This window comes from Electrophorus electricus, chromosome 10, assembly GCF_013358815.1.
Source record: "Electrophorus electricus isolate fEleEle1 chromosome 10, fEleEle1.pri, whole genome shotgun sequence".
Taxonomy (NCBI): Eukaryota; Metazoa; Chordata; class Actinopteri; order Gymnotiformes; family Gymnotidae; genus Electrophorus; species Electrophorus electricus.
Window position 1 is genome coordinate 8,814,114 of NC_049544.1, and position 10,251 is coordinate 8,824,364.

Here is a 10,251-nt window from a genome sequence, read left to right on the forward strand (position 1 = left end):
CCAGTGTCAATCCAACCCAAGTTTCAGTGAAAACTGTATAAAGTGCTATTAAAAGAACAAAGCCTGTGTTTATCAGAATGGGACAGCATATGCTGTAATTACAATGACGCGAACATATGGGCAGTGGGTCTTTGACACGTCGCTGCCCTCACAGCCTTCCAAAGAACACAAGTTAAAAGCTTTGAGCTTAGCTTGGTAAATTACTTGGTGTTTCTGTTTTTTGACTTTCTGATTTGTCATCAGAACTGGTCCACTACATTCATCAGAGCATCACTGAGAAATCTCTGGCTCTGCTGTCCCACAGACTTTGAAGGTTCATTTGCAGGGCATGAGTCATGTGTTTTGCTGGAGGACCTGTTCACAGATTTACCATTCAGGGGCAGACTTGCATGCAATTCCAGAGCTGAATAGAAAATGATAATTACAAATTCAAGTAGTCTTCTGAGTTCTTTCTTATCATCCTTAAGTACTCTTTGTATTCATATCCATTTCTCACTTCCTGTGTACAAAGTACTGTCCTCATTATTATTGTTATTTTCCCTAGGAATTTGGCATGCTAGTAAACTGTACTTCTAATGTTTTTTTTTCAAACCGCATTCTTTACAGAAAAACTTGATGAGGAAGAAAAACTTGTATGCTAAAGTTTCTAAGTCCATCTAAAGAGCTCTGATGTTTGTCATTACTGAGGACATTTAGCATGTAGATATTATCATGCATCCTGTCAGTTTTTCTTCCATGATCCTGCACTGAAATGTCAATTTGTTTTTGAGCTGTTTTATAGCCTCATCACTATGGTATCAATAAAAGATTGCTCAAGCCATCCTTTTACAGGTTTCTTAGCACAGTTTGTCAAGGTTACACGAACTGCTTCTAACATTACCTCAGATTTAACCCTCTGTGGAGCAGTTCTTTTTTCTATCTCTCGGAGGAATGTAAATGTAATGAACCTTGTATTGCTCAACATTATCTTTGCTTTACCTACTGAAAACATACATCATTATAGTGTTCTTGCTTAATCAGATGGTTTGACCAAGAGCACTAAAAGACAGTTTGATGTAAATTTGCAAAAACAAGCACAAATCCACATTGATTGCTGGTTTGAATGTTAAGAGCTTCTTTGCTAACTCTGAGCCTCAGTATTGGTGCAGAACCAGTTTTGTAACAGCAAGTGCCAAGAAACCTAAGTGGCCTTGTTTATTCACCACTGTGGATCACAAAACCTCTATTGTTTTTGGAGCCAGGCACAGGCCTGAGGGATGTATCTACAGGTGTGTCTAGAACACTTTGTCCTAAGGGAAGAATCCATACAGTATTCAAGTTCAAAGAACCAAGGCTTCGGGTTAACAACAAAGAATACTAGATGACACGTCTATTAAAAGTAACCTTTTAGGCCTGTGTTCTCACAATAAACTGGAGTAAAAGCCTACACAGTCATGATAACATGATCATACCAGAAATTAGTATAAATGACCCCTTGAACAAAATATAGCATGTGTGTACATGAGTCACTTACTTGAGTCACTTTTAGTTTGGCAGACACATTACTGTAGATAAGGGTAACCGTGTCAGTCAATTATTACCAGTAAGGAATGCTCAGAATGGAATGTTCTATTGTTCCAGCAGTTTTCATCTATTCTATCTGATGGACACAGTGGGGCAGTTCCCTCATATGTGGACATGGATATTTACTCAGTCTGTGACTTCAGAAAAAGAGTGTGAGCCCTGAAAGGGTTTGTAGTAGGTGTTGTGTCAGATGCAAATCTTACACTCCTCTTGCAGTTTCACAGTTCCTTGAAAGGAACTCGGTCACTCAATAACCTGTGCTGGAAAAGCAATCTGTGTGGGAGATCCCAATGCCTGGAAATGGTATTACAATAAGGATGTTGACACATTGGTGCAGACATAACATGTGTGCATATACATTAACCTAATAACTATAATCTAAAAAAAGGTCAATATCATAGGGGAAATGTCTAAATTATTGTTTAGTCTGTTCTATTCTTATCGTCTGGAAATAACAATATAAATCATTATAGGAAGAAATAAAAAATCCATAGTGAACTGCAGAACTTATTATGTAAGTCACAGGCATACTCGTATTTCTTTATTCACACGATGTAAATTAAGTAAGGCTGATTAAGAATAAATTCTAATAATCATTCTAGAATCTAAAGAACAGAATCTATGAGCATTTCTATAACAGTAAGACCTACATGTCTGGACAAGATAAGGAACTATTTTATGTTACATGATATAATTATGCAGACATGTAAGAAAATGAAACTCCCATGAGTACATGATTGTTTTAGAATTTTTTTAAACCATCAGCGCAATGCCATTAAGCTTCATCAGCATCTACAGAAGGAGTGTTAATGATGTCTGGGCTTCTTTCCAGAGCCAGGGCTTGTGACTCCATATGGCAATTCTAGCCCTCATCACCTCTGTCTGTTAGGCCTCTGGAATGTACTGGCCATGCCAGTGTGCCAGCACCGCTCTCACCACATCAGCTGATAAGGACAGCTTGCACATTTCGCTATTCCGTATGGTGTCAGATGTGAAACTCTCAGTGTATTAAAGTGTTGTTATTTAAGTAACGGTGTATTGAAGCTTTGTTATTTAAGTAGTACATAATTTTATGGAAATGTGTCTATGGATATTTGTCTCTGAGTCAACTTCCTGTCCTGAGAATTCTAAGAGATGAATGGGCAAGATAGATAACAGAGTAGGTACTTATGCTCCTAGGACAGACTGAAATAGTTCTCATGGTCCTGTTTGATGTGGTGTGAGAAACAGCTAAAGAGAAAGAATGATTTATGTATGAGAACTGTGAGACCTTGTGGAGCTCTTTCTGGCATTGTTTCAGATGAACATTAGCATATGCACATGGCATCTCTAGAATGATAGTTATTGGAAGATGTAAAAATATAATTCTCTGATCATTTTCTAAGCATTAATAAACAATGGCTTTGTCCAACATTTAAAAAGTTCAATCATAAATAGAAGACCAGGAGGAAGGAAGTGTAATACGGAGCTCATATTCTGAAACCAAAATAGGGCTTTGGTAGCTCAGTGGTTAAGGTACTTGTAATTGGGAGGTTGCCAATTGCCACTGTTGGGCCCCTGAGCAAGTCCCTTAACCCTCAATTGCTCAGGTTGTACTCAGTTGTAATTGTAAGTCACTTTGGATAAAAGAATCAGTTAACGCTGTAAATGTAAAATACTACAACTAATAGTCCGTATTAACTGTGTCTTTGCCTGTTTGCTTAAAGTTATCCAGCTAAGAGGTTTTTTAGGAGTCAATCCAGTGTCCATTTCTGAAAAACAAACTTGTCTCTGGAGAGTTAAGAAGAGTGTTGTCCACCAGAATGGACACTATCAAGCTCACTGTGGGGGATGGGGTCCCATCAAAGCTTCAGCATAACTTCCTACATAATACATACAGGCTTGGAAGACTTTTCACAACATTATGAGCTATTCACCCTCTATAAAAACTATCCAGACATAAGCTGTTCTGATAACCATAGCATAAACCCATTATGAGTCATGTCACTGTGCATTGTGACACTGAATCTTTTTTTGTGAAGGAAATTTCCATTGCAACTATGAAAGAAAGTGCGGATGAAAGTAGGACCACCACAGCTGTCACCAGAGAGGAGAGGCTGCTAACCCCTGGAGAGCTCTGTGTAGTAACCCTCTATGTTCTAAGTAGTTCACTCACAGCATTTCTGTTTTCCCAGATGATAGGGACCAGAGGATGTGCGGATGACCTCAGCGGGTGTTCTGTAAAAAGAAATAGACAAACAATAAAGCTTGCATATCAAAGTTTGAATATAATTCTTTCTTTCTCTCTGTACTAAAGAAGGCTTTGAATTTTTTTTTGGTTTTGTTTAATGGCACTGGGTATGATTGTAACACTTTTTGCTTCACCACCTGTAACTCACAGAATTCTTGAGCTAGAATCCTCAAACTTTGAAACAAAATACTCATATTTGTGTACTACAAATGGCACCAAGTCAGACCTCAGCAAGAATTTCACTGACCTTGTGAGATGATGTCAAATACATGGTGTTTTGTTACAACCTACCCCACTACCGGGGTAGGAAGTAACACATGCTGGGGTAAGTTGTAACAGTTACACAAAAGAAGGAAACACAGAGGCCATGCCATGCAATATGCTTCTAAAAGAAGATAAACAATCCAGAACAATCTCTCTCTCTCCATCTTTCTCTCCCTGTGACGGGCCATAACTCAAACCACTGTCTATTTGACTCAGGAGTTTGTGTGCATGTATGTGTCTACTAGAACTTTCTTAATGGTATGTATCCTTAATGAACACTCTAGTGCAATGTACGCATATATAGAACATGTTGGTCTAATAAACAATTATTTATTATTAGTTAAATTTATATAACAGCTTTCTTGAACTCAAGGACACTTATAGACAGATATCATATATATATATATATATATATATATATATATATATATATATATATATATATATATATATATATATATATATATATATATACTCATGTTAATGCATATATATATATATATATATATAGTATCCATTTAATCTAGCCATAATGTTTTTGCAGTGTGGGAGGAAACCCCAGAACCCCAGAGACCCCCAGAAGAAACCCACACAGAGAGTACATGGAAACTGTGTGTGTATGTGTATACTCTTAATCAGTCACAATGGTGACAAATGAATTTTGCTAATCTTGGAGTGCAGGCTTTGTGTGCACAGGGCACATTTTACCCACCCAGAATGAACCAGGTAGGTTGGAGGAGTGGAGGCGGTCAAAAAAAGGGCATTTTAAACAGATGCTTTTATTAAGTCTTTCTTTTCCATTGCCTAGGCATTCTGTAAAATAGTTAAAATCAAGAAATTGTTCTTAGTTGTATGCAAGGGGATGGTTGTAAGATCTTAAAAGATGTGTTACAACCCGCCCCAGCCCTGTCAGCCCTGTCAGCCCTGTTTAGCCATCTATATTAGCATAGTGATTTGAAATTCGCAGCAGGAAAATACATCACATTATGCCTGAGAAACTACAATTAAGATGTTTAAGATCTGGTCACACTGGGAACACATTTTAGTAAAAAGTGTAAACGGAATCCGGACAAAGTAAATACATATACAATACGGATATGAAACTCATGTTAATGCAAGGTGTGAATATGCTAAATGAGGTCAAAACTGATTATTTGAATCGGCATTTGAATCAGCACATACGCTATTGTGTACGTCCTTCATTTAAATAAAACCAGAGTGACAGACAGTTGCTCCTTATAAGGGAATTGCAAGTAATACCATAATTAATTAATGCACCTTCATTGTGTGGTTTCCGATTAACAAAGTTATGTGATGAAAGAGCTTCTCATCTCATTCAGGTATCTAGGCTGCTGCAGTAGTGGCATGTAGACTTGTTCAACATTCACATACATGTTGATCAGTTGCAGTATCATGAATGTCACTGTTCTGTCACATACATACGAAAACAAACTAACATTTTAAGATGACTTTTAGCTAGGTTCCGCAAACAAATGTGACTTTTCCACATAGCTATATCATAGAATAATAGAATAAACACGTAAATACTACATTTTTAAATATATTAGTAGCCAATTTTCTGTGTATGTTAGTAACGTTTACTAAATGTTATCATAATAAACTAAAAAACTAAAACACTATCAGACGTTATATAGCTATACAATAACTGGACTTGCATGCCAACAGGTTCCAGCATTTAGAAGTGTTTTTTCACCATGGCTGTGATTGTCCTGAAAACTGTAAAACAATAGGCGGCAAATAAATTGGTGGCTAATATGAGAATATTCAGGTATCGAAATGCTACAGCTAGGCGTTTAAACTACTATCGCTCAAAACGTGGAATGTGACAGCCTTTACAATCACGGAATACACTGTGTGAATTGTTTTGGGGGGTTTTTTCTGTGAGAGGGAGATAGCATGTGATGATGTGGGCACTAAATAATAACATGTAAAGATTTAGCTAGGAGTATGCAGTGTGCACCTAATCACCACCAGACAAGTGAAAGAACACATTTAAAACACATTTAAAAAGCTGCAGTCACTTCTGAGCTCTTCCAGTTAACCTTCAAGTTGAAATGGCAAATGTTAGTAATTTAAACATTAAACCTAGTAGTCTTGACATGTATTGCAAGCACGGATTTGTAAAATTCTGATTTTACAGTCATGGAACAGTCCAAATAACAAGGCTTTTCATCCCATAGATAAAAAAAGACTTGTGGCGCCTATGAAATAATTCTGGGATCTATACACTAAAACATTTGTGTATTGAGTTGTTAATATTAGAGGAATCCCTTGTATTCTTCACTAAGATGGACACATAAAACATCTGTCTTACTTGCAATATCATTATAACATAATAATAAGATATTACTTAGGCCCATGACCTACCTAGTAGTAAGTTTGAGTTTCTGAATATTATTCATTAGTAAATTCCACATCCTTGTATGGAGAAAGAGAGAATGAGATGAAAGGAATCTAAGTTCCTTACAAGTGTTTGTTGCTTTCTGCATGACTTTAAAAGGTATTTGGCAAATCACTGTGGACATCTCAGGGGTAATCTTGTAGCACCAGCTCTGCTTGCATTGTATAACATCTGGGCAATAGGCCACATAGCAGCTGCATGGAAGTCATCTGCCTTCACTTCAAGGGTGAGATAGAATTTAAAAAACACTCAGAAGGCCACTTGAAGCTAGGAGCCAGTGCATGGCTAGACGTATATAGCCAGTGCAGTTTGTATACCCAGTGTAGTGTGTATAGTGTAGTGTCTGTATCTGAGCTGTATCTGAGTGCTTTGCAATGAGCGATAATAGTTGTTAGAGCCTCACAAATTTTTAATGCATGAGAAACTGGCTGCACCCAGTGAATCTCAGATTGTTAGCAAAAATGACTCTAAATGTACTCTTCAGAGAATATGTAATGTTTCACAAAGTGTTTAAAAAAACAAAACAAATTGCTTTGAGAATGTTTATCCATGTCTGTGAGAAATGTTTGTGTCACACTGCAGAAAATACATGACCACCCTGAGATTATGCTTGCTTATTTATAAGAAAGCATAATCTCTGGGTGGTCATGTATTTTTTGGAGCTTAATGAGATCTGAAAGGCCTCAAGAGAGCATTAATTTAAATACAGTAGACATTCTCAGCTTTATTCAGAACTCTTTGTACAGCATATTAAGGGTTTTTGTTTAAAGTCTCAAGTGATATTTTAATTCCATTGTGTTTTCTGTAATGCACCTTGAGCTACCTCAGGGAAACCAGAAGAGTTCTAACTAGTAAACGAATGTGGTATGAGGAGCATGTCTGTTTTTACCTATTTACCTATTCATTAAAAGCTCTTCCTTAAAAAACATAAGATGGTTCTCAAACCACCATTCTCAATTCTTTAATGTCTGCTGTAGAACACATCATCCCTAAGCAGCATGCTGTAACATGCCAAACAATATAAGCAAAAGGAAAACTATGTGTTGCTTCAGAACAGAATCATTGCAAAACAATTTCCTTTATTAAAAATCCCAGACTTGACAGTGGTTAACCAGTAAAAATAAAGAAAATAAACATTTCCTGTGTCCACATTGTAGTTAAAAGCTTTTTTTCCACATATTATCCATTACAGGAAAGATTAAGTGTAAAGGTATTGTGTTCTAATGTAGGTATGCATTACAAATGTTTATCAGTTGATCTCATTTGTGGTGGCATGAAAGAGGGTTATCTCATGTCTGAGAACTGAAAGGTTATTAGGTGTTCTTTAGACTAATGAGCAAGTATTCACATGGCCTTTGTATTTTTAGCAAAAAATTCTCATGACTCATTATCCAGATCTGCGACATGTACGGTAAAACTTTGGTTAACCATACAAATGTTTCATTTATTTTCCACAAGTGGTGAATGAGATCTAAACATATTTGTGCTTCCTTTTGAACATACGTAATATGGTATCTGTTTCTGACTGGAATTTCAGCCAATGCAGCTCAAATGTTGCAGCTTCTGTTGACCAGTGCTTGTGCATGTTTGACATGCAGCATGTTCCCACTATGATATTTGTATTATGATTGTTTTGACAAATTTTGTAAACAAATTTATATTTTGTGCATGTTTGTATTTCTAACTGTAAATACATACTGAATTTATGTACTTACAGTTAGCGGATACAGTTTTGTGCAATTTAGAAATTGAATATAAATATCTTGAGATCTGAAAAAAACCATTTTGATATATTAAGGTAGTTTACTCCTTTAGCAAGTAAAGCATAGACTAATACTTAATAATAATATTATGCTTGAAAGACTAGTCGCCCTTGCGAACCAGTAGCAAACATCCTTGTTTTGGTTACTGTCCTCATGAGAGGGGGTTAAGGTCTGAATTCCTGTGCTTTAAATTCCTGTGCTTTAAAGCAGGACTTAATTCCTGTTCTTCCCTTAAGGGTGGCTGTCAAAGAAGGGAAGGAAGTATGTAAACAAGTTATAATTATTTTTTGTTGTTCAGTTGCTTGGGGTCTGTAACATGGTTGTTGGCAAATGGACATCTGAAACCTAACACAGACAGAGGCAATTCAGTTCTTAGGTTGTGTCATTCTAAGTCATTATGTTTTGCGTTGATTCCTTTCTGTGCATCATCATCTTTGTTTGCTGTTTCTTTAAAGGGGATTTGGTATTTACTCTGCATGGCATTGGAATGATTATTTTCTCAAATAGCCATTCCACAGTGGATTTGTAGATTCTGTGACAAATGGAGTAACAAAATAAAATCCCTTGAGTGTCCAAAGTGGAACCACATGTGAATGTACACGACTCAGTACAACCATTTCTTTCCCATTGAGAAAAAAAACAACTTAAGAATATTATAAAATAATCATCTGGAGGTATAAAATAAAAACCCACTTTACTGGCCAACTAATGATATTTTCCTTGTTTAATTTGAAAGTTAGTCTTCTTCCTTCTACCATTTTGAAACAGCCATGTATCAGAAGATCTATTCCCACAAAAACTTCACTTACTCTCTAGGAGGAAGACTCATTGACTTCCTCACTGAGGGTGGGGAGGCTGTTTTGCAGGAAGAGGCATGCATCCACATGTCTTGGCCAGCACACTTCACTGCAGAATGGCGTATCAGCAGGACCTATTAAGAGCTTTCCAGAGAGGAGCCAGAACAGTGGGTCTGTCAAGTTTTAGCATTGCCATGTGGCCAACCAAACTCCAAGGTGTTGTTGAAGGAGTTTAAGCAGTTATTCTTAGGCATGCATTAGGATTTTGTTAGCAAGCAGTTATGCTGGAGAATCTAATATGGTCTGAGGCCCATTTTCCTGGTAACAGAACACACTGTCATTAAGGCAGTGGTTAGGGCATTACTTCATAATGATGCTTGCAAGATTGATTTTCAGTTCTCAATTTTTGTTTACCATTCCAAAAGACTGTGGGTGAGAAGTCTGAAGGATATGTGGCTTAGGCAGAGAAGAACATATACTACATATGTGTTTTTGCATGCATTGTTGTTGACAGTCAGTACAGTTGAAATCAGCTTTTTCCAGCAGAGGTAAACTTTTCTGGATACCCATTTTTTAGATGCTGTGATCAATTCTGCCCTTTGCTAGCGCAGGCCACTTCATGGTATATACAAGCAAAAAAAGGAAGTAAACAGGTTGGCTGACCACTTTGATGGGGCCACACTCCATCAGGGTGCAACTTACAGTTTTCACCTGCCTAGGCCCATTTCTCTTGGTTGTTAGTACTGTCTTGAAGGGTAGTGTGAAGAGAAACTGACTGGGTTGTGTCAGGAGACATAAGAGCTTTAATGGCAGAGTCTGCCATGAAAGACAAGATCACAGGCCTTATTATGGACTTTGCATTTGCAGTGTAGGTAGTACAAGACTAGATCCTGGCCACTTTGCAGACTTCTGCAGGCTTCCCCAACCACTAGTTGGGGTAGAAAAAAGAAAGGACAGTTTCATGATCAGAGCAGACTGATCATGAAATTGTAATAGATGAAAATGTCTTCAGATATCAACATTTTTCATACAGGGTAATTCTGTAAGAAGTTACTAACTGGGTTCTGTGATCATGATCCAGCTCTTGAGTGAAAATTCTCAAAACTGATTGATAACTTGGATCAGGTGTGTTTAACTAATATTAGTTAATGTAGCACTGTGTTAAACCCTGTTTCAAGAGCAGAGACTAGTTTGGTTTGGTGATTGCATACA